Source organism: Lynx canadensis, chromosome D1 (genome assembly GCF_007474595.2).
Source record: "Lynx canadensis isolate LIC74 chromosome D1, mLynCan4.pri.v2, whole genome shotgun sequence".
NCBI lineage: Eukaryota > Metazoa > Chordata > Mammalia > Carnivora > Felidae > Lynx > Lynx canadensis.
The window spans coordinates 27499330-27523455 of NC_044312.2; the positions used below are offsets into that span (position 1 = coordinate 27499330).

The 24126-nt window shown below is 41.8% G+C and overlaps 1 long non-coding RNA gene across 1 annotated transcript; it reads right to left on the minus strand.

Annotated features, from left to right (window-relative positions):
* Positions 1-14393: 14393 nt before the first annotated feature.
* Positions 14394-16157, minus strand: LOC115526132. The gene is made up of 2 exons (XR_003972551.2): positions 15531-16157; positions 14394-15229 (listed from the first exon to the last, which is right to left on the minus strand). It is a non-coding gene; the product is annotated as an uncharacterized LOC115526132 (long non-coding RNA).
* Positions 16158-24126: the final 7969 nt, after the last annotated feature.

Here is a 24126-nt window from a genome sequence, read left to right on the forward strand (position 1 = left end):
TTATTAAAAGTGGAATATTAAAATGTTCTACTATTATTATAAAGCTGGCTGTTTCTCACTTGAACTCTGTTAATGTTGGCTTCTTACATTTTGGAGCTCTGACTCCAGGTGCATATAAGTTTATACTTGTCATATCTTTTTGGTGAATCGACACTTTTTTTTTTTTTCAACTTTTTTATTTTTTTATTTTTTTTTATTTTTGGGACAGAGAGAGACAGAGCATGAATGGGGGAGGGGCAGAGACAGAGGGAGACACAGAATCGGAAACAGGCTCCAGGCTCTGAGCCATCAGCCCAGAGCCTGACGCGGGGCTCGAACTCACGGACCGCGAGATCGTGACCTGGCTGAAGTCGGACGCTTAACCGACTGCGCCACCCAGGCGCCCCTCGACACTTTTATCAACATATATTGTCCTTCCTTATCTCTTATAGTCGTTTTTTACTTAAAGTATGTTTTGTATAGCATTTGTATAGCTACCTCAGCTCTCTTTTGTTTACTATTTGCCTGTTATATCTTTTTCCATCCCTTACTTTCAATCTACTTGTGTCCTTAGATCTAAAAATGTTTATTTATTTTTGAGAGAGACAGAGAGAGACAGAGAGAGAGAGAGAGAGAGAGAGAGAGAATGAGTGTGGGAAGGTCAGGAAGAGGGAGACACAGAATCTAAAGCGGGCTCCAGGCTCTGAGCTGTCAGCACAGAGCCTGATGTGGGGCTCAAATTCACGGACCTTGAGATCATGACCTGAGCTGAAGTTGGATGCTTAACCGACTGAGCCACCCAGGCACCCTACTTGTGTCCTTAGATCTAAAATGATCTGGTAGGCAGCATAAAGTTGGATCCTGCTTTTTTTTTTTTTTCCTAATTTTGCCAATCTATGCTTTTTGATTGGGAAATTTAAACCATTTACACTTTTTTTTAAAGTGATTGGTAGTAGGGAAGAACTTACTTATGCCATTTTGTTATTTGTTTTCTGTATGTATTAGATTTTTTTAGTCCCTCACTTCCCATATTACTTTCTTTGCCTTAGTTGATTTTTTTGTAGTGACATGTTTTGATTACCTTCTCATTTCCTTTTGTATATATTCTATAGGTATTTTCTTTGTGGTTACCATAAGGGTTACATTTAACCATCCTAAAATTATAACAATCTATTTTGAATTTATACCAATTTATCTTTAATTATATAAAAAAACTGTAGTCCTTTATAACTCCATCCCCCCCCCCAACTTAATGTTACTGACGTCCTAAATTACATGTTTATATATGTGTACCCATTAAAATAGATTTATAATTATTTTTATGCATTTGTCTTTAAATATTATCAAAATAAGAAGTAAAGTTATACAATAAAATTTTAGTAATACTGGCTTTTATATTTGTCCACATATTTATCTTTACCAGACATTTTTATCTTCATAGGGCTTTGAGTTACTTTATATTGTCCTTACATTTCAACCTGAAGGACTCTGCATTTTTGTAGGGCACAGCTAGTGGTAATGTATTCCTTATTTTTGCTTATCTGGGAATGTCCTAGTTTCTTGTTTATTTTTTGAAGGACAGTGTTGCTGGGTATAGAATTCTCACTTGGCAATATGTCTTGTCCTTTAGCACTTTACATATGTGCATCTTATTGCCCTCTGTCATCCAAGGTTTCTGATGGAAAATTAGCTGATAGTCTGATTGAGGATCCTTTGTACTTGATGAATCATTTTTCTCTTGCTCTTTTCAAGATTCTCTCTTTTTCTTCCAACAGTTTGATTATAATGTGTCTCGTGGGTCTGTTGGGCTTTATCTTCTTTGGAATTCATTGAATTTCTTGAATTTGTAGATTCATGCTTTTCTTAAATTTGAGAAGTTTTTAGCCATTACTTGAAATAAGCTCTCTGACCCTTCCTCTCTTCTACCCCTGGGACTTCTTATGGAAGTCTTATGCATAAGTAGTCTGCTAATCTGCTTAATGGTGTTCCATGCATCCATTAGACTCTGTTCCCTTTTCCTTATTCTTTTTTTTTCTTTCTGTTCCTCAGACTCAATAATTACAAATGTCCAATCTTCAAGTTCATTGATTCTTCTTGCTGTTCAATTCTGTTGTTGAACCCTTCCAGTTAATTTTTTTAACTGTATTTTTGAGCTCCAGAATTTCTGTTTGGTTCTTTTATATAATTTCTATCTCTATGTTAATATTCCCATTTTGTTCATATATTGTTTTTCCGATTGCCCTTAATTATTTGTGTGTTCCTTTACCTCTTTGGAAACATTTAAGACACTTATTTTCTCATGGTTACAAAAACAAATTGGTGGTTGCCAGAGGCAAGGGCCAGGGATAGGTGAAGGTGGTCAAAACTACAAACTTCTGGTTGTAAAATAAATAAGTCCTGGGTATGTAATGCACAACATGGTGACTGTATTGAATATTTGGAAGTTGTTAAAAGAGTTAATCTTAAAATTTCTCATCATAAGAAAAAAAAATGTAACTACATGTGGTGATGAATGTTAACTACACTTATTGTGGTGGTCATTTTGTAATATATATGAATATTGAATCCTTATGTTGTACACCTGAAACTAATATAATATTATATGCCAATTACTTCATAAAATAAAATAAAATAAAACACCGTGGCACACACATTATTAAAATTTGAGAAATTCTGCATTCCAAAACACAAGTGGTCCCAAGAATCAGATAAGGGATGTGGACCTATATTAAAAGCAGTTGTCTTTAAGTCTTGTCAAAAATAAAAAGTGGAGTTGTGTACTTTGAACCATGTACTTTGTTCCTTTATACTTTTCTGTATTTTCAATAATTTCTATGCAGTATACATATATATATATAATTTTTATAATTATAAAAATATATTAATAAAATATTTATCATAGATATTGCAGGAAATTTATCTACCCATATCATTTTAATGGTTAATTTATTGCATACACTTGAGAGAAATAAAATACAGTTCTCTAAAAATTATACTATAGATTAGGCTTTTCACCAACAGAAACTTTCTTCCAATTTAATTATTCCAAATAAGGATGGGTTACTGCATAAGAATTTCTTTCCCCCAGTCATTTATTTCCTTTAAGAAATAACCTGAAAGCACCTTGCTTGTTTTAGAGGGATTTCATGTATCAGGTGACAATACTTTTCAACCTTTTTTTTGGCAAGACAGAAGAGAATGAACAGGTACTTCCAGGGGCCTCAGGGCATAATCCCTGGCTGCTAAGTTCTCCATTATAACCTAGATGCCCAATTCAGGACCTAGCAAGAGTGAGTAAATGAGTGCAAGAGTGAGTAAATGAGTGCAAAAGTGAGTAAATGAGTGCAAAAGTGAATACGTGAATAACTAATGTGCTTTATGGAGCAGTGTCCAAAAACAATCTTGCTTGAAATTCTTTAAGGATGAAATAAACTCTTCATAGACACATGTACCTTATTTGCACATCTCTCTGAGAGTGAATTGGTAACTCCTAGAACCATTAATGTTCTCAATAGTCAACATATGGGGAAAAAAAGACAGTTGTTTTAAAGTCTTTGTCTTGTATTCAATGTTGTATTCTTTGGGGATAATTTCTGCCATTTAATTTTCTTCCTTTGAATGGACCATATTTTACTGCTTCTTTGTGTGCTTATAATTTTATTTTGTTGAAAATTGAGCATTTGAAAGAAAAACTACCTTTTCCAATTTTGCAGACTGGCTCTGTGCTGAGGAAGTTTTTACATAATTAGTCAGGCATGTTCTGAGCCCCTGGATCAGCCCAGAGAGAAAACCTAAAGCCTTCTCAGGTCCATGCATCTTACCTAGGCCTGTGTGTGGCCTACCCCACATACACAGCTACTTGTAAATGTCTTAACTGCAGAGTAGGCGGCTCTAAAAGGACTCATTTCCCTGAAAGGAGAGTCTGAGACAGGGTCATTAAGGCAGGTAACTTATTTGGGATAATGATTCCAAGGTGCATAATGAGGGATAAGCAAGAGTGATAAACAGAAGAAAAAAGCCAATATAAGAATGTTGGGTCAATGCTGCTGCTGTGTACATTAGGGGTTCAATTCTCTTAGACTTCCCAAGAAGCATACAGAATCATCCACCTCCAGGAATTGCCCACAGCAAGTCTGGGAAGCCAGAGTATTTAGTAATTGTAAATGTTGCCCCTGGGGGCACTAACTTCTCCAGCAACTCCTCCTCTGGGCTGCATATCCCAGGTCCAGGGGGGCTCCTGTTTATCTCTGCCGTGGTACCCAGCGGGTAAGGCAGCTGTGGACTCTGCCGTTGGTCAACAGTTGTGTGAGATGGCTAAAGTGGTGCTCAAGACAAGTGGGGATGCTCATGTGGTTTGGGCAGGGTCAAAGGTGTTCACAGTATGGCAGTCATGCTACAGCCTCATCAGTGTGTGTGTGTGTGTGTGTGTGTGTGTGTGTTGTTGTAGCAAATAAAACTCAACAGTATAACTGTAGAATCTCATCTCTTCTCTTCCTTGTTTCTCTTTCCTTTTTCTCCTTTATCTTTGTTAAATTCCATTTACTTTTTAATTAAAATAACCTAATAATAGAGAAGTGAATCCCATGCTTTTCTAAGCCACTGCTGTCCACATGTTGTGCCCTTGTTTTCCTAGTATCCATGTGGCTGGTAATCAGAGATGTAGATCTCAATCCCAGAGGGAAGTCCTTAGCATATTCTTGGGCTCTTCAAGAATACATACATAACTTTCTGTATGTTAAGGAAGCTGGGGATCAGGGGTCCTCCAATAGCTATGGGTCTTGCTAGTGACTTTGGACTGGCTTGCATTAACTTCTGTATGGGAAATGCAATACAAAGGAGGTGCCCAGCAACACTGCACGTGATGTGCGACCATTCATTATGACTCTTTTCCCTTAGGATTTCTTTTGGCTGAACAGCAAGCTCTCTGGACTTTGCAACTAGAGAACATCACTAACATAACATAAATGCTGGGCAGCTGCTGGGAGCTGGAGATAGCTCATGATGAACAGCTGTGTGAGGTTTGACCTTTGGGGAAAAGCAACACCAAATCCCACCACCATAGGCTGGTTACCACTTGGATTTAGTGCAAATGAGGCATAATGACAATTAAACAGATGTGTTTAGAGGGGAAAAAAATTAAAGAGGCATTTCATTTGGAGTCAGGAGAGGGGTAAAGGAGAGAAGTTTTATGGATGATAAGCAGAGAGAAAATTTCCTAAAACTGAACAATGTGTGAACTATTATGAGTCATTAGCTTTATGAGAGTAGGAACTTTCACTTTTCCTTATGTGATTCTGTAGTATTGAAGTAACCCACCCTGCTAGAACACACACACACACACACACACACACACACACACACACCTGGTGCTCTGCAAGTGTGGCTAGGTGGAAAAGAAGTGTTGAGAGGAAAGGCTCTGTTCTTAATACAACTGGAGACATTGAGTCAGAGAGTTCAAGAGGCTTGCTGGAGTTGGATATTTAGAGGTAAACAATCAGGCTAAGATGTTCAGGGAAAGGCTGTCAGGACTTGGGCTTTAAATCTTGGGAGAAGATATTTTGGGTTTTAAGATCACTTGAAATTCTCTAAAAACTGCTCACATCACCATAATAAACAATCCATGTGAAAACATAAATCATTAAAGGTTGGAAAGGAAAACATATTTGTGTGCCTGTAGACAGTTGCAAATAAATTTTGGTTGCCGTCCTTAAGCAATGCCAGCTGTGGGTCTGCTTCCTCAAACCAAGATGGACTCCATGAGAAGAAAGGAAAGAAAAAGATACCCCCTGCCCAAGACTCTAAGTGTTTCTGAGGTAAGGCAACCAGATTCTATTATTTTCCACCTCAAATCACTATCATAATTTGGGGCTTATAGTAGTGGCGTAATAAATGTTCATTTGACTAAACGTATCGATAGCCCCAAATTGACTTAGGTTATGCAAATTAAAGTTATGTTTAATCTTTCTACCGAATTCACAAGTTCATTGTGTTTAGAAATAGTTTTTAAGAGAAGTTGACCAAATACCTTTAAACAGCAAACATGCATGCTTTATGGCTCAGCTTAATAATGGAAAGTTCTGGTGAGCCCTGGTGTCAGATCTGAGTTCCTGGCTCCATTGTTTTCTAGATGTTTGACTGTTAGGAAATTGTTTAGCCTCTTGAAAGCTTAGTTTTTTCAATTGTGAAATTTTAGACATTAAATGAGATAATATTAATAGAATACTTAGCCCAGTATTTGTAGAGAGAGACCAATGTTAATTGTATAATAATAATCAATAATAAATATCTTCCTTTTCCTTCTCCTCCACATCGTCTAGAACAGAGGCAGGTAAACTATGGCCTACTTCCAGTTTTTGTAAATAAAGTTTTATTGGAATACAGCTATGTCCTTTTGTTTACATATTCCCTATGGCAACTTTCACATTATGGGGCAGAGCTGAGTCATTGTGACAGAGGTTGTATGGCTGTCAAAGTCTAAAATATTTAGTATTTGTAACTTTGCAGAAAGAGTTTGGTGTCCCCTGTTCTAGAAGCAAGAAAGTCCAGGGAGGTGTTTATACATTTCTTGAGCTTAAATTACCAGGAAATCATAGCTTTGATGGGAAGAAACTAAATGAATGATCCCATAAGGCAAAAGAATATTATGCTTCCTCATAGATTTCTGATATATATTTAAGGGATAGAGATGAACAAATAATACTAAGGGAGAAAAGTGGAATCTTGAATACTTTACCTGAACATTTTACCCAAAGAGAATGAACAGAGGTAGAACCTTTGGCTTAAAGCAAAATCCACAGACGCAAGTAGAGAAAGCCTAATGAGTTAGGGGCTGACAGACGCAAGTAGAGAAAGCCTAATGAGTTAGGGGCTGAATATTTCTATGGGCATTGAATGTGTCTTAAGTTATTTTATTAAGATAGAAATTTCTGTTTTTGAGTCCAGAGATACAATATGGAGAAGGTCATGGAGCATACACAGCATGGAAGTTATCTGCACACAGTAACAGGTATGGCATTTGTTCCTGGTAATTATCTTTTTGCCTTTAATTCTGTGAGGTAACATAGTCATAGTACTGTGGTGTTCCCTATCTTCAAAAATGTCTTTTCAGACTCATAGCAGAGGAAACAGTTTTAAAACTCACATGGAAGAAAGTAATGACTAAAGTTGGAAAGTTAGCAATAAATTGGAAAGAGAATTTTAAAAGGCCAAAATCAGCACCCCAAAAATTAGGTAGAAATTTCTCTTGGAAGATAAGTTGAGAGACAGAAGAAATAGAAGGGCCTTGTCCAGGGTAGGGGTCTCTCCAAATGAGAGTTCAGTGTAGGAAGGACAACAAGGACAGGGGTTAGAGTTAGCATCAAGAAACTGGTCGGCCTCCATCTGTCAGCACCGTCCTTTGCCAGTGCTGGGGAGCCACATAGGACTGGAGCAAGGATCCCACCATCCTTTGATAAGAGGGCATGTCTCATGGCTCAAGAAGCTATCTTGGAGGACCTTCTTGTTTCCCTCTGATCATCCAGAAAAAAATGACAGACGACCATTGATACCCTAAAATTTTGCTAAATGCATTTCAAAATACCCCACGTATGCCCATTAAAAAAAACGTTTTTTAACTCTTATTCATTTTTGAGAGGCAGAGTACAAGTGAAGGTGGGGCAGAGAGAGGGGGAGACACAGAATCCGAAGCAGGACCCAGGCTCTGAGCTGTCAGCACAGAGCCCAGCAGGGGGCTTGAACCCATGAACCATGAGATCATGCATGACTTGAGCCAAAGTCAGATGCTTAACTGACTGAGCCATCCAGGTGCCCCTACAGATGCCCATTTTTAAGGGCTAAGTGTGTGAATTCTTAGAGAGCAGGGGCCTGCACTGCAGGATTGGAAATGGTGTAGAAAGAAAAGTTTCCAACGTCTGTACTGGGGCCGAGAGGTGGTGTGAAGTACACATTGGCTCCAGCTCTTCTCCAAAACTAAGACTTCCGTGAGGCACACCCTGTGGGCACATGGAAGTTGTTAAGAAGTCAGTAAGAAATTGATATCCAGAAGTTCTCTAGTATTTATCTTTTGTCTCTTAGATTGTTCTACAATGTATAATAATGACCATGTAAATCCTTGAGAACAGTGCCAGCAGAACAGGTGCTCAGTGCATGGTAGCTATAATTTTCATTATTGAAAGCAAACTAAAAACTTTGATTTTTACCGCTTAATAAAGAAATTCTCTTTGTTTATTTATAACAAACAAACAAAAGGCTCTTAGTTTGAAAAATCAGAGTAGTGTTCAGATTCTCATTCCTGGAAAACCCTTATCCTAATCACCCCTCTTCCCTCATTCAGTGATGAGCTCCTTATGTGGCAATTTGTAGAAACAGCCACTTCCCAGGACCACTCATGAGTTAAACATGCACTACTCCAATCTGCTTTTTGTTCCTAATTCTTGAATGAATGTCCTAAACTTCCCCATGTGATAATTTCCTCCACCAGCATTTTCTCTCCCAGAAATACTATGTTTGCTTTTTTGTACATTTGCAGGATAAAAGAAATGTAAACATTTAAATAATAACGTATTTTTAAAGGCATAATGGGGTTAGTTTAGGTAAAACAAGCCACCTCACATCATCTGCAGAAGAAATATAATAAGTTTTGGAGTTCATTGGGGAACCAGAGAATATTCAATTTTATGAGAGTATTAAGTTTTTATTGAATTACGTCTTTATTCAAGGCACTTTGGTTCATCTACTGAAATGGGAAGTTTAACTCAGTGATCTTTGGGCTAGTAAAATTTAAACCATGATGAGAATCTTTTGATGAATCAGTTCTTTTAACAAAGATTCTGTTGGGCCAGCTATTGGGTGGTGGCCATTGATTTCTACAAACAGCCAAATTGAGCATGCCCGGTGCCCTGACATGGCCCAAATGCAGTGGAATAGATGGATGGTGAAAGAAGATGCAGAAACACCAGGCTCTAGTTATGGTTTTGCCCCTAATAGTGGAAGCTCCCAAACTTTTCTGGACTTCAGTTTTATCATCTGCTAAAATAAGGTATAAGACTATTGGTGATTCCAAAATGCTGATCTGATGTCAAGCTAGTTACTTAAAACTCCCCAGGGGAGATTGTTTTTTTAAAAAAAAAAAAAAGCACATTTCTTCACCTAAATCTGGAAACAACTGTCCATCAGTAGGAGACTGGTTAAATAAGTTATGGTCTATCCAACCATAAGTGCCCTTTAAAAAGCATGAAGTAGATCTCCATGTGCTGATATATAAAGATTGCTAAGTAATATCATATAGTGAAAAAAATAAAAAAATAAAAAACAAAGTGCAGAACAATGGGTATAGTAAAATTCCTCTTGTGTAAGTAAACATGCATATATGGGACATAGACTTGTTTGTGGTTTTTGTTACTGAAGAATATATAAGAAACTGCTCAATGTTTATCTTTATAAACTGCAACAGCTCTACATATTTAAAGTATTACTAATAACAATGATAATGTTATCAGTTAAGGGCTGATTGCCCTTGTCTGTTCTGATGTCTTGTTTCTTTTGTGACCTTCAATATTGATATATTGCTATAATAAGGAGGTAACTTGAATGAGCAGAAAGTGGATCTGAGTTTAAATCATACACTAACCAAGTGATCTTGTGCAAGTAACTTCACTTCTCTGGATCTCAGTGTTCTCACCTTTTAAATGGGATAGTAGGACTAGCTATAAAATTTGGTGGTTCTATTTTAACTTGCACATAGTGTTTATAATCTATCTAAGGAGACACAGACATGCAGAAATACACCAAAACAGAAAAAGGAGTAAAGAACATATACTAACTCTCACCAAATACTTTTTAAAAATATTGAAAATTATTTTTTAGTTTTGGGAGGAGGGGAGGGTCAGAAAGAGAGGGAGTACCCAGAATCCAAAGAAGGCTCCAGGCTCTGAGCTGTCAGCACAGAGCCCAATGCCGGGCTTGAACCTACAAACTGCAAGATCATGATCAGAACCAGAGTTGGACGCTTAACTGGCTGAGCCACCCAGACACCCCAACAAATACTTCAAAGCACTCCCTTCACTAGTACCTTTCTATGGGGAACAGAGGAAGAAATAACCTGTCCTTCGAATATTTTCTAATTTGGTATGAAAGAGAAAACATATCTGCATGAAAAAACTGGAAAATAATATGAGGTGACATATGAACAACCTGGATTTCTTTCATTGTTATGCAGCTCATGTTAAAATATTACTCACCTGGGGCGCCTGGGTGGCGCAGTAGGTTAAGCGTCCGACTTCAGCCAGGTCATGATCTCTCGGTCCGGGAGTTCGAGCCCCGCGTCGGGCTCTGGGCTGATGGCTCAGAGCCTGGAGCCTGTTTCCGATTCTGTGTCTCCCTCTCTCTCTGCCCCTCGCCCGTTCATGCTCTGTCTCTCTCTGTCCCAAAAATAAATAAACGTTGAAAAAAAAAATTAAAAAAAAAAATATTACTCACCTGAAATTCAAGAAAACCATACTCAGCAGTAAAAGTAAAACCCAAGTCCCTTGGCCACATTTATACTGATCTGTAAAATAAAGGGTTAGACAGATGGTCACTGAGTTCCTTGGCAGTGATAAAATTCCATGATTCTACAATCTCTGAGAGCAGATCCAAACTGAAGAATTTATTTTCCCCTGACACCAGATTCCTCCCTATTCAGTAAAGTCTTCATTTACAATTTAGGACTTTGATAACCCTGTATAACTCCTGTGCACAAAATTCCCCAAAGACAGAGCCAAAAGGAAGGTGCTACATAAGTCAGCCCTATTGTTTCTCTTGGCTCCACCCTGTCTGGGCAATGCAGTTGGACAGGGAACTTAGCTGGGGGCAACCAGGTGGCTGTCTGGCCTGCCTCCTCACAAAGGCCCCAGTGAGCATGCAGACCAGAACATCACAGGGGCTCTGAGCAGGTCAGACTTGACGCCTAACTTGACCCCATCGGCAGCCAGAGTCTGATAAAGACGTGATTGAACTGAGGATTTCTTCCTGACAGTTTAACGAATGGCTATAATTAGGGGGCCTGCACTGAGGGTATGAGATACATAGACTTCATTGTAGGGAGGCTAAGTGCTAGAAAGGTCAAGGCCAAAATATGGTATGAAAGAAGCTCAAAGTTTTCCAATATGAGGGAGAAATGAATTTGTGAGGAAATGGGTTTACTAAGCATGACCAAATGTACCCATTTCCTGTCAGTTCCTGGCCCCAAATTGTCATCAATGGTGAGTCTTTGTAGTGGAGCTTCGACCCTTAAGTTGAGTCTTCCGAGACTAGCTCTACAAAGGTGGAGCAGAGAAGATGCACTTTCTAGCTTGAGAAGTTATAATTGGGAGGTCCCAGGAAGAAATGGACTTCATTTTCTTCTTCTGAAACAAATTAGGAGTGAACGATGAAGGAGTGAATAAATAATAATGACGATGACAACAATAACCAAAACATGCCTGTAGATTTTTAATGTTAAACTTAATCAATATTTGTCATGTCTGTTTATGCTTCATTGTCAAAATGATGATTAATGAAAGTGGCTTTAAGCCTAAAACACTTTCTGAGGCTTTTTAGGCCTTTTTCTTAGAAATAAGAAGTCACAGTGTGCCAGCCATAGTAAGATCCAACTTACAATGATCAGAAATACAGTGAGTAATGGCAATAATGTCCTCATAAGGGAAAACAACAACTCACAATTTGGACAGAAACCTGGGGAGTCAGTGAAACTCCCAACTATGTAGGGGTTAGAGGCTGGACTTGAAGATACACTTACCTGGTCTCAGCACTGGTAAATTCATTTCTCAGTGAAGCTGGTAAAGCAGACATCTTGAAGGATATTAATCAAAGAATTACATAATCCCAGTGTTGGCAGGGATTGTGTAGGCCACAGAGTCCAGAGCTTGCACTGTGTCTCCAATGTTCCTGCCAAGTAGCTGACCTTCCGTTGTAAGGATTCTGGTGACCGGATGCTCTACCAATGCACCGCCTATTCCAGTTTGGGCAGCCACGAGTTCAAACAAAACTCTTCCCAATATTGAGTTAAATCTGTATCTCTCCACCTCTCACTGATTGGTCCCATTGTGCCCCTTGGGGTAGCATAGAATATGGCTAAATCCTTGCTATGTAGTAACCAGGCCTAGGTGCATGATTGGTGGGGCCTGTGCGAGATGAAAACATGGGGCCCCTTTTTACCAATTATTAAGAATTTCAAGATGGTAGCAGCAGAGCATTAAGGCAAGCCCAGGCCCTTCTAGGTGCAGACCTCTGTAGCTGCTCAGGTAACCACACTTTACAGAAGTATTTCTGAGGGGCTGCACTTGGTAGGATACAAAAAAGAAAGAACTTCATTTTTCCTCCACTGTGTGTTAAATTCTTTTTTTAAAATGTTTATTTATTTATTTTGGGAGAGACAGAGACAGCACAAGTTGGAGAAGGGGCAGAGAGAGAGGGAGACAGAGAATCCCAAGTATGGTCTACACAATAGCACAGAGCCCGACATGGGGCTCAAACCCACGAAACCGTGAGATCACGACCTGAGCCGAAACCAGGAGTCAGACATGTCAGACACTTAACCGACTGAGCCACCCAGGTGACCCATGTGTTAAATTGTTTGATTCCTTCTTCATTTCTGGAGATCCCATAGGATGTTCTGGTCATTTTCTGATGTTAAAAAGTCCAGTGTAATCTTTTACCAAACTCTCCCTTACCCTGTCAAGGCCTGCTTGGGGCTGTGAAGCCTACAGAGACCTGCTTCTCCTCTTTGTCTTGCCACCCCTCCCCCCCAGCCTACTCACCCTTCCTGCTCTTCCTGGCTCCTTCAGGGAGAAAGGTGGTAGGGAGAAGAGGCCTCCTTACTTGATGGGTGCAGATGTGACCTGGCATAAGCATCCTGGATGTATGCACACAGTGCAATGAAGAGAGCATAAGAAGAATGGAGAAAGCTGAAAGTAACATCTAAGCTGAGCCCCAACAGGTGGGTAGAAGTTATCCAAATAAAAAAAGGGCCTGTAAGGAGATAGATGTGGGGAATCATCTAGCAGAGGGGATAAATTGTGCAAAAGCTGAGCTTTTGGAGAAATGCAGGTCCTGTATGCACTGCAGGGAAAGAAGGGCTGGAGTGCTCATGGCCTGGGGGAGGCTGAGTGAGGGGGTTCACGGCAGTGAACAGTGAGGGTGGAGAGTAAGTAGGACAAATTCATGAGAAGCCTCCGAAAGCCCTGTGAGGATATGGGAACAGGAAGCCATTGAAGGGTTTCAAAAGGGTTTTGAAATGAGATTTAAGATTTAGTAAAAGCACTCTGGTTTTGAGTGACTGATTGACCCAAGACCAGAGTCAGAGAGACCAGAAGGAGATTAGCTAGGTAAGGGGACAGTAGTCTGAGTGGGTGCAGTAATCAGCATATGATTCAGTGTCTTTGTGAATTTCAGTTCTCCCTCCAGGAAAGGAAAGGGATTTTGTGAGTGTCCACTGTGAGCTGGACACTTCACTCATATCATTCACTTATGTGCCTACAGAAAGTGTGTGTGAGCGGTCTAACTGTACTCATCTTATTTGTAGGTAACTGAGGTTCTGTCAACCTTGGTGGCTGGCCTCCAGTCATGGAGGAGTAAATAAATGGCAAAGCCCGGGTCTGTGTGACCCCTGTTCTTCCTCTCTTTATGGTAAAACGTCACATGCAATCTGGTGAACCATCAGTCCCTATCAGCTTTGGGTCTCTGGCAAACCTACAGAAAACAAACCTCTGCTATTTTTGGTGTCACATGATAAACACACACAGAGCAGGAAACTGCTATTCCTCTGGGACACAACTGCTCCCCTGCAGAGTGCTGGGCACACACAGGCCACTCAGGGCCAGTTCTCTTTCATCTCCGGCCCCAGACCCCCAGGTCCTGCAGCCGCCCCAAGTCCTGCAGGCTTCCAGGTGAGCTGAACCTTCACATATCACTCTGGTTAGACATTTGTTCAGTTATTCTTTTCCACACTCAGTTGTGTTTTATGTTCAACTTGAATCTGGGTTCAAAGTATTTCACGAGGTGGTCTTGGATAATAAACTAAAGAGATCAAGAAAAGCAGGGACATTCTAAACAAATTGGGCCTCAAATCATATAATTTTATGTCATGGTTAAGTCTACAAATACATTCTTGTGTTGCCTTTCCTCTCTGCTTGGGGTCATCATAATACCTCCTTGTTTTTTTAAGTGAGTTTCTGGATATTTATCCCTAAGACCTGTGCCTTTGAGTTTTGATGCCGTATTTCCCCTGACCCTCCTAGAATCCTCTCTTCCCAGGCTACAACATTTTCCACATCTTCTCATTTCCGTTAGTCCATGGCTGTCCCTCTCCGTAAAGGTGTCCCCATCCCTCCACCATCCCCTGACTCCCAGAAAGAAAGACACTTCTCAGAGCACAATTTCAGTCCAAACTTCGGGAATCCACAGAGTTTGTGATGGATAGTGGTGTGGGTAATTTGGGTTCTGTACAGCACAATGAGAATTCTCATCAATTTAGTCCTCATGAGAAGATGGCATTCTGCCCCTCGTCAACACCAGTGGCAAACAAACAATACCAACAAACCCTCTACTTGAGTTCTTTTGGGAAAAAGAAAATTAAAAGGAGAAGGCCTTAAGGAACATTTTCACCCTCAAAATTGAAGTATTTAGCACTGGAAGTACAGCCATTCCTTATGTTGCCGGGTTCCTTGGGCTATTTCTACAAGATCTCAATGTTGAGATAGTTGTTAGAAGTTGTTAGGGTAGTCATTTGGACGTATGACAAAAGAAGATTTTATACAATAGTCTGGGCAAGTTCTAGGCAAGAGGAGAAATCTGCTTTAAACCCAAAGGAATAAATTTCTAATGGTAGAAAATTTAGGTACCACGCTAGCAGTGGGTGAAAAATTTTATACAGGAGGCTCCTGCCTCCCAAGCATTCCAGTTTTGTTCTTAGGTGATCCAGACCTTCAGAATTTTCTATCACTTCCATGTAGTTTGTATAAAGGATACAAAGAGTACATGGAGCAGTGGAGATTTGACCCTCCCTAACTCTCAGTGCAAACAGTTGAGCAATTATCTTCAGCAGTAGTGACCATTCCCTGTAGGAACAACGGAAGGGGAGGGGGATTGACTGGGCATTGGCAGATCCTTGAAAACAGGGGCTTGAGTGTTGGAGTCATCAGGGTGCCCTCAGCACAGGGCCGGGGCACTGTGAGACATCTCTGTATGTGTGCTGGCTTCCTCACCAATGAATCTGCAATGGAAAAGAATCAAGCCCAAGATCATGGATTCTACCTCTCCAACAAGCAAAAATATGAACAGGGAGAAAGAATATTCTCAATAGAGTTTTCTCCCCAATACCACCAGTTTTTATAAGCATTTCCCCAAGATCCCACAGCCTTCTTGACTCCCCAAAGCTGTAGTGCCATACGAAGCTTCTGTTTTCCAGGCCACAGATGGTATTATTCTCATTTCTCTCTCCTTATTTATTCCATAAAGATTTGGGAGAGAGAGTAAATGTAGGTGAAAGTTATGGGCTTTAGCATCAAATACACCTGGTTCTCTTCGTGGCTCCATCACTTGCCAGCCATGAAATCTTGTGAAAATCCTTTAATAACACACAGCCCCTTCTTTACCTGTAAAGACATGATAGCACAGATTACCCCAGAAGATCGCTGTACAGACACTGGGGATGGGGGTGGGGGTGGGCAGGTCCTGTGTTCATCACATCACTCAGGGATTCAGACTAAGGCAGGTCCCATATTGAAGGCAGCTGAGCCGAAAGGAAAAGAGAGTTCTGAGGGGTCTCTCATTAGCCCTGTAAATGGGTAACAGGCCCATTTATGTCTGTTTGGAACCAGTCACATGGTGCTACCCACCACAAAAGACTTGGGAAGTGCTATTCCCACGAGTGCCAGGAAGGCAGAGAGCCGGAAATATTTGGCAATTAGTACCATGTGTAAAGTACCTTGCACTATGACCGGCATGTTCCGAATGCTCCAACCATGCGAGCTGTATTTTAGTTTGGATCTGTTATATATAAAATGATGTTTATGTATCACTTTAGTATATCCCAAATTGTTAAAGGCTAGTAATTAATTCATGTATGATGTTCTCCCTTTCAGAAGTACCTACAGTTTAAAAAAATGTTTTTTAATGTTTATATATTTTTGAGACACAGACAGAAGTGAGCAGGGGAGGGGCAGAGAGAGAGGGAGACACAGAATCCAAAGCAGGCTCCAGGCTCTGAGCTGTCAGCACAGAGCCCGACACAGGGCTTGAACTCACAAACTGTGAGATCATGACCTGAGCTGAAGTCGGATGCTTAACTGCCTAAGCCACCCAGGTGCCCCAGAAGTACTTACAGTTTAATAGAAGACTCTTAGAGACATGATATTACAATTCAAGAAATGAATCTTGCCAGGAACTCACGGTAGAAGGAGTCAGGTTTCCTGGGTAGCATGTGAGTAAAGCAGCCAGGGGTGACATTTGCCGTGTGGCACAGGGCACCTGAGTTCTTTGCTTCAGGCCTGGGAATTACTTACCATTTGTTCATTTGTTCATTTTATTCATTTACTTTTTCATCAAACGTTTTTTGCCTGCTTCGAGGCGCCAGGCACCAGGGACGTGTTATTGAAGAAAGCATGGATGCTACCTTCACGAGCTTGCATTTGGTAGGAAACACTGAGCTACAACAATAAAAATGAGTAAATATACAGCAAGTAGATGGTGAGGTGTTTCATCTATGAATGAAGTAAGGGGTATCTGACGTTCCAGTGCTATGGACAGTGGAGGTGTTGCCATTTTATTTGGGGTGGACAGAAAAGGAATCCGGGGAGCAGACTCTGTGGAGATGTAGGAGAGGAGCATTCCAGACAAGGATGCTGGGACCAGCAAGTGCCATGGCTCTGAGAAGAGAACCTTCTGGGCCCAAGGAGAGAGCAGAATGGTGGAAAGAACAGGGATAGGAAACTGGGGCACCAGGGCTTTAGTCTTGGCTCTGCTGCTGGTTTGCAATGGTTCCAGGAGCAATATGCTTGTGAAGATGGGCTGGGAGCTAGACTGCCCCGGTTTGGTCCCTGCTTTGCCTCTTACTAATGAGATGAGCTGGGCAAGTACCTTAACCTCCCTAAGCATCCGTTGCCCCATCTGCCAATATGGGGGAAGCCTCACACTTCATGCCCTTTCTGGGAGAATTAAATGGGTTAATTAACATGGAGCATTGAAATCAGGGCCTCACTCCCTGTGAGCCCTCTTTGAAGTTAGCTGTTTCTATTAGGGCAAGTTGCTTCCCTTCCGTGGGGGTTCAGTAGCATTATCTAGAGAGATGGTCTCTCTAGGCTCTCAACTCTAAGATTCTTTGGAAATCTGATGCTAATTTACATGTTATTCTTTGGACTATTTTGCATGTCATTTGTTCCATTCTCACAGATTGCTTGCTGTTTAGTTTAGTTTAGTTTAGTTTAGTTTAGTTTTGTTTTTTACAGTCCTGCCCCCATCACAGTCCTCTTACTGGATGTAACTTCTTTCCAGTGTTGCTGAGCCTGGGGTCCTTCATTTGTTGTTGCTAGACTTCCACTTCTCTCTGCCTCACTGGTGGGCTGTATTCCTTCCCGGAACTTTACATACTTCAGTACACTTAGTTGATTAAAAACATTCTTTCCATAAACTTCAAATATACTGGCAACAATTTTTGTAGCAGAAACTTTGAAAAAATGAGATTTCAGGCTGTTTTCTGTTTGGAGACTAAGCATCTGGGAAAAATGCCATTTTAAATAAGGGTACATCAAGTCACAGACACTCATGGATGGCCCTCCCTGCAACATCGTCCCAGATACCAACAAAGCACTGCACAGCCAGCCTAACTGCCTGTACCCAGCCATAATGCGTGTACAGCAGTGCATTTGAAAGTCTCTCTTATTCTCTAGAACTCATGGCGCACTGCATGCTCCTTCAGTGCTGGTGACCAATTAGTGCTCATTTGAGAAGAACAGGGGGTTTTAGAGTAAATACTAAAACCAGAGATCCAACATCTCTTTCTGTGAATGCAGCAGCCTGTGTGAGAAACCCTGTTTTATAGGCCCTCCGGATCACAGAGTGAATGCATGAACTGGGTACCAGTGATGCTGGGCTTGCCTTCCCCAGCCAGGAGGTCAATCCTCAAAGCGCTCAGAGTAAATCATGCTGGTGAAAAGTGGAGAGCATGTAGTACGATCAGAAAGCCCAGATAGAGTGCCAGCACCACCATTTTTGGGTCATGTGGCCTGGGTCTCCTATTTCTCATCTGTAAAACATGAACGCATACCTTTGTTTTGATACATAAATGACAATATGTGCTTTTATACTTTGGTGACTTATTATCTTGCATAAATAATGTATATATTTGTCTTGATAAATAAATATATGGCTGTTCTTCAATTTTAGATCTTAACAAGTCCATGTCCTAATGAGTTTGTTTTACTTCTTGGTCAGGGAGGAAAGAGAGAGAACAATGGTGGCTAGTGGTGACTTCAGGTCAAGCTAAAACACAGCAGAAGGTGGATATTGGTCCTGTGTCTCCCCTAGCCCTCCCTCCTTCTTGGTAGTTCTTTATCTTCTTTATCTCCAAATGAGCACAGATTTATGCACCTGTAATAAATACATGTATTAGTGACACCATTGGTCTTTGCAATGCTCCCTTTCCAGAGCATTTTGACCACAAGCCTATAAAGGGACATTTGGACAGGATCTGCAAGCCCCACCTGCCTGGTGTCTGTGTCTTCATCCAGCTCCACTTCCTAACACTACTCACTTACACAAGAGCCCCACTCACCCACTAGGCTATTTTCTGCCTCACTGCCTTTGCCCTGGCTGCCCTTCTGCCTGTCCAAATCTTTACCAACATGACTCCTATTCAGCTCTGATACTGTCTAGAATCACCAGGAATCCTTCACCGATCCATCAGGCTGGTGAAGTCCTCCCCGCATGTGCATCTGTGTGCACCTCCAGACCTCCACTTCCCTCCTCAACCTGTGACTTTCTGATTATGTGTCCTTCCCTATACCCTTCCCCAACCTGTGGACAATGAATTTGTTCAGGACATGAGCTTTGTCTTTCTTATTCCTGAATTCTATGCCCACTTGGCACTCCTGAATCTTAAGTTATGTTGTTAGAACACATGGAACTTCGAGGAAGCCTTTGGGGCAAAAAGAGTAAGTGATTTCCTTCAAGCCCTCCCAGCAAAATAGCATGGCAGCTGGAGCTAGAACCCATGAATTCTGGTTTCTCACCTAGTTTTTCCATTGAATCAGGCTGGCTAGAGCTTGGCTTTACCTCTCAGGGTCGGGTAGCAATGTTTGGCTGGGACAGCCTAGCATCCCACATAGGGATTACTCGCAGTCGGCAGGGGTGCTATGTGTCCCCAACCAGTACATTCACAGCCCCGACTAAACCGGAACTGCTTCCTTCTTGATGGTTAAGGCAACAGCGCCACCTCCTGGCCTCACTGCCACTTGTAACTGGACTTGAGAGGTCTTGGGCGTCCTCTTGTGGGCTTTGAGAGGATGCAGCGCAAAAGCAACTTGGTTATCCCCAGGTCATGCTGGTTATCCCCAGGTCACTTCCACCTTTGATGTTTGAATTATTCTGTGAGCTTGTGCATTGTAACCAAGCCTAGAGAGGAAGGCTTATAACAACTTAGGATGCAGACAACCAGAGGCATATAAGTTGCCATTCACAGGTGACATGACAGGCTCCCTTGTGGCATAATGTCTAGAGAGCTCCTCTAAGTGGCACAATGTCTAGAGAGCTCCTCTAAGTGGCACATACAGCAGTGAAAATGGTGGTAGGTGACATGGAAAGAATTGTGGAGAATGATGGGAAGGAATGGGTAGTGAAAAGAAGTGGAAGGAAGGCAAGTGGATGCTACTCTGACCCACACACCCTCCTCCAAGACTGAAATCACTAACAAGGCCATTTAAGAAAATCTGGCCAGAGTGCAAAAAACTTTTTCTGAGAACGAGTTCCGCAGCATTTCCAGTTACCCCTGTTTGAACTGTTCAGGAACATACTCAGCCCCTGAGTCTTCTCTCTGTTCTGTCGTGTTATTGACAATCATTGACGGCCTTGGCTGGAGCTCAGCTTCAGCTCCTGTGTCAGCCATGTAAGAATCTCAGTGTCTTGGGAACGTGAGCCCAACTTGAAATACACTTCCTTGAAAGGCTTATTTTGTTTTGGGATAAGTCTCATGCCAATCTGTCCTGCCAAGAAATTATTGCTGTTGAACTGTTGGTTTTCATTGCTGTCAAACATAATCTTACAAGAAGAGCAAGGTGGCAGCCACCCTCGAGGGCCACCTGGGAGAGGAGATCTGGATGGGATTTTCTTAGAACCCTCCGGGGAATTAGAAAATAAAAAGGAAAAGGAAAACCTAGAATGGCTGTGGTCTGATGAATACTGACACTCATGGTCAGCTGAACCACCCACCAGGGGCAATGAGTAGTTCCAGTCCATTTTCAATGACCTAGAACCAGCATTACTCAGGTGCCTGAAGGAGAAGGCCAGATGAAGACCTGGAACTCAGCTGCAGCTTAGCTTTGGGCAAATGCTTAGATTTCTTCTTTATTCCAAAAGAAGATGTCCTCCAGTGTCCTGCCTAACACACAAAGGTTGGGAAGAATAAAGCAACAATGTACAGCATTCAATATTTGTCCAGATCTGGGCTACTGGGCTACTGCAGAAGCGACACTGGACAAAATCAGTGTTGATGCTTCCTTTGCAGTAATGCCTCTAAAAACACTTGGAAGCACGAAGAGGTAAACTTTTATGCGACTGGTCTTATTCTCTTGACTGTTTTGATTCTATAAAAATTATTCAAGTGCAAAACCAGTAGAAAATTGGTAACTCAGAATTCGTTCAGAAGAGTTGTCACATCAGGCCACATTCTAGGAAGAGTTAACAATTAGAAGTCAAAGATTTTAACTTTTCCAGTGCTTATGCCATTTATGTTTCCCTCCCTGGGACTCAGTTTCTTACTCTGTACAGTTGAGAGTTGACCTTCTTTGAAGTACCTTTATAGTTCTGATGCTTTTTGGTTCTTTGAAAGGAAGCCTTATGTTATCCCACAACAGACCGCATGTCACATCATTGTCCAGAATGGTCCCCACCTCTCAGGGAAATGTTTGCTCATTCATTTTCCCATCCATTTGGTCAACAAGTATTGAATACCTACAATATTCCTGATACCACCGTAGGTACTGAGAACAAGCTGTGAATAAAGTCAGGTCTTGGCCCTCATGGAACTTGCATTCTTATGGGGACCATACAATAAAAAAAAATACATAGTGTAATGTACTATTCTATACTATACTATACTATACTAATATGATGTCAGTCAGTAATTAGGTGCTGTGATGAAGAATAAGGCAAGACAAGGCATATGGGATGAGGAGTGCTATCTTTTAGACATGGTGGCCAGGAAAGTCCTCTCTGAGAAAGTGGCCTTTGGACAGAGACAAAGACAAAGTGAGAGAGGTGGCCACCTGGAGGTCCAGGGAAAGATATGCCAGGCAGAAGGGAGAGCAAGTGCAAAGGCCTGATGCTAGCATGCCCAGTGTGTTGGAGGAAGGTAAAGAAATGGGGAAATTAGGACATGAGGCTATATTGCTGGCTTCTATCTTAGGTTTTGTTGCTAAGTGTGATGGGAAGCCATTGGAGAGGTCATACATTCTTAAGAGTCAATGCTGTGAGCCCTCTGCTAGGCATGGGAAATTCTGAGAGATAAAACGCAGCCTTTGTGCTGAAGGGCCTTCCAACAAACATGCTCTAACCCTCATGCATGATGGTAAGGGACTGGGAAGCTGGTGTGTGCCAAAAGTCACGTGAAAGGAATAGACACTGGTTCTGAAGGAGCCCCAGAGACTGGAGGCTGCAGCACTCAGACGACTCACTCAGCAGGAGGAATCAATCAAGTGTGCACCTGGAAGAAAAGGTGGACTAAGAAGAGGAAGACTCTTTAGTCCAGGAAGGAATGAGCGACAGGAGGAGGCAGGAGCATGCAGGGCTTGTTTGGAAAATGGCTTGGTTGTAACAAAAGTCGCAGAGCAGAGCCATAGGAAGTAAGTGGGTGAACAGGCTACCAATGAGAAAAGGACCCCCCTTTCTAAGGCTGGGTAGGAAGGTGTTTCTCTTCATCCCTAAAGATAGTTCACGATCAAAGTAGTTATGACTCTGATGGCCTTTATTACTCTATGAGAGGGGAAATGGTTTCCCCTTGGGGCCTCATCCTCTCCAAGTGCTGAAAGGGATGGTTACCTCATAGGCCACCAGGCCCCACCTGCCCTGTGGTCAGAAATCCTGCCCTCGCAGGCCCAGGAAAGTAAGGATGGCAGCTTAGCCCTGCCTTGAGTACCCTTTCACCTAGCGAATTGCTGCTCTCTGCATTCTGACCAAGCCTTTCAGGTACTCCAGGGCCTCTCCACCAGGGATCACCCTCCTGCAAACCAACAGGACTTATAACAAAAATGAGCCTCTCTGTACCTCAGCTTATGTTTTCCTGGGTTTACTCCTGGATGAGAAGCTTTGCAAGACCCTAATTTACTAGTGCATAGATTGGCATCTTGGACCTCAAATTGTGTGTCCACTGAGAACCATGGGTGAGAAATACTCACGGGGCCAGATTCTGACCATGCCTGCCAGCAGCAAACTGGTGCCTGCCTGCTGCCACTGTCTATGAGATAATGTCTCTCCATTTTGGGATTGTGACATAGCTACATCAGATCTCCACGGCCAGTACTCACATTCCAGGCCTGAGACCAGTGTGACAGCAGAGAAACCTGAGCCTTGAGGGGACATTCTCAGGCTCAAAAATCACAAACCCGACAGGGAAAGGCATTTGATCAGAAAATGACACCATTCAGGTTATTTTAATGCCCTGGATTTCTGCTGCCCTTTAAGTGGAGCCCCTTCTGTCACAGGACTTTGGTGCCAAGTGACCCTGGCAGATGACTTTCACTTGTTTTTAACTGTAGAGCAAGGTCACGTCTGGTCTGGGTGTGCTATGAGGGGTCCAGACTGTGGACAAGAGGGCAAGCCCTGGTTCAGGTCTGTGTCTTCCATATACAAAATGTGCAGTCAGACAGTGGCATGGGCCTGGTTCTGAGGCTTTGTGGAAGCCAGCCCAGGTGAGAGCAAAGGGGAACTCTCTCCCCTCCCCAGCCCCTGCTCCTCCCTCCACAGAAAACCCTTGCTCAGTCACTGTGGTATTAAATGCCATCCAGGCAATTCTCTGATCATCCTTAATTTGCAACAAAGAGGTTAGGACAATTGCCAACCACTGGAAGGGTACACTATCAGTCCATCAAACAATCAATTCACGAATCAAGATCTGTTTATGTACCTGCTATTGACTGAGCATTTTGCCATGTGCAACAGAGAATACAAGCCTGCATGCAACATAGTCTGCACTCTCAAGGAGTATATAATGAAAATATGAAAAAACAATACTTGTTCTCAGAAAGCCAAAAATGGTCAAATATTGAATCATCTGGTGCTGAGGATAACTATAGTTGGAAGGGAAAGAAGAGAGACTATCCCAGAAAAGGCCTAGAGGTAGTAGTGAGCATGCTCCCATTGTAGTGAGCATTCCGAAACCCTTTGATCTCTTAAGACTGAAGGTAGAAGATCCTTTCCCCAGAGGAGTGGGAGAGTCTGCCTTCAGGCTGTCAGTAGTATTGCATGAGAGTGGTTGGTTTATAACTTTTAAAAACTTAAGAGCAGTGGAGGGCAGCGTGGTTTAATGGTGGAAGGACTAAACAGAGTCCAGGAGACATTAGTTCTAGACCTCTCTGTTTAAGAGAGGCTCTGGATGAGATTTGCACTTAAACGTTGTCAGCTTTAGGTTTTCTTCTGTATAATAAGGATAATATTGGTGTAGGGCAGCAGAAACATCACTGAGCTAAAAGTTGGAAGACCCAAGATCTAGTCTTAGTTTTGCCAATGATGACAAATAATTAAGATGCTTTGTGTGCTGGAAGTTCTTCTAAGCATCTAAATGCTTAACTCATTTAGTCCCTTCCCCCATCCAGTTTCTGTGACGAAAGTACCATTATTATTCCAATTTAATAGATGAGAAAACTGAGGCATGAAGATTTTAAATAATTTACCTACAGACAC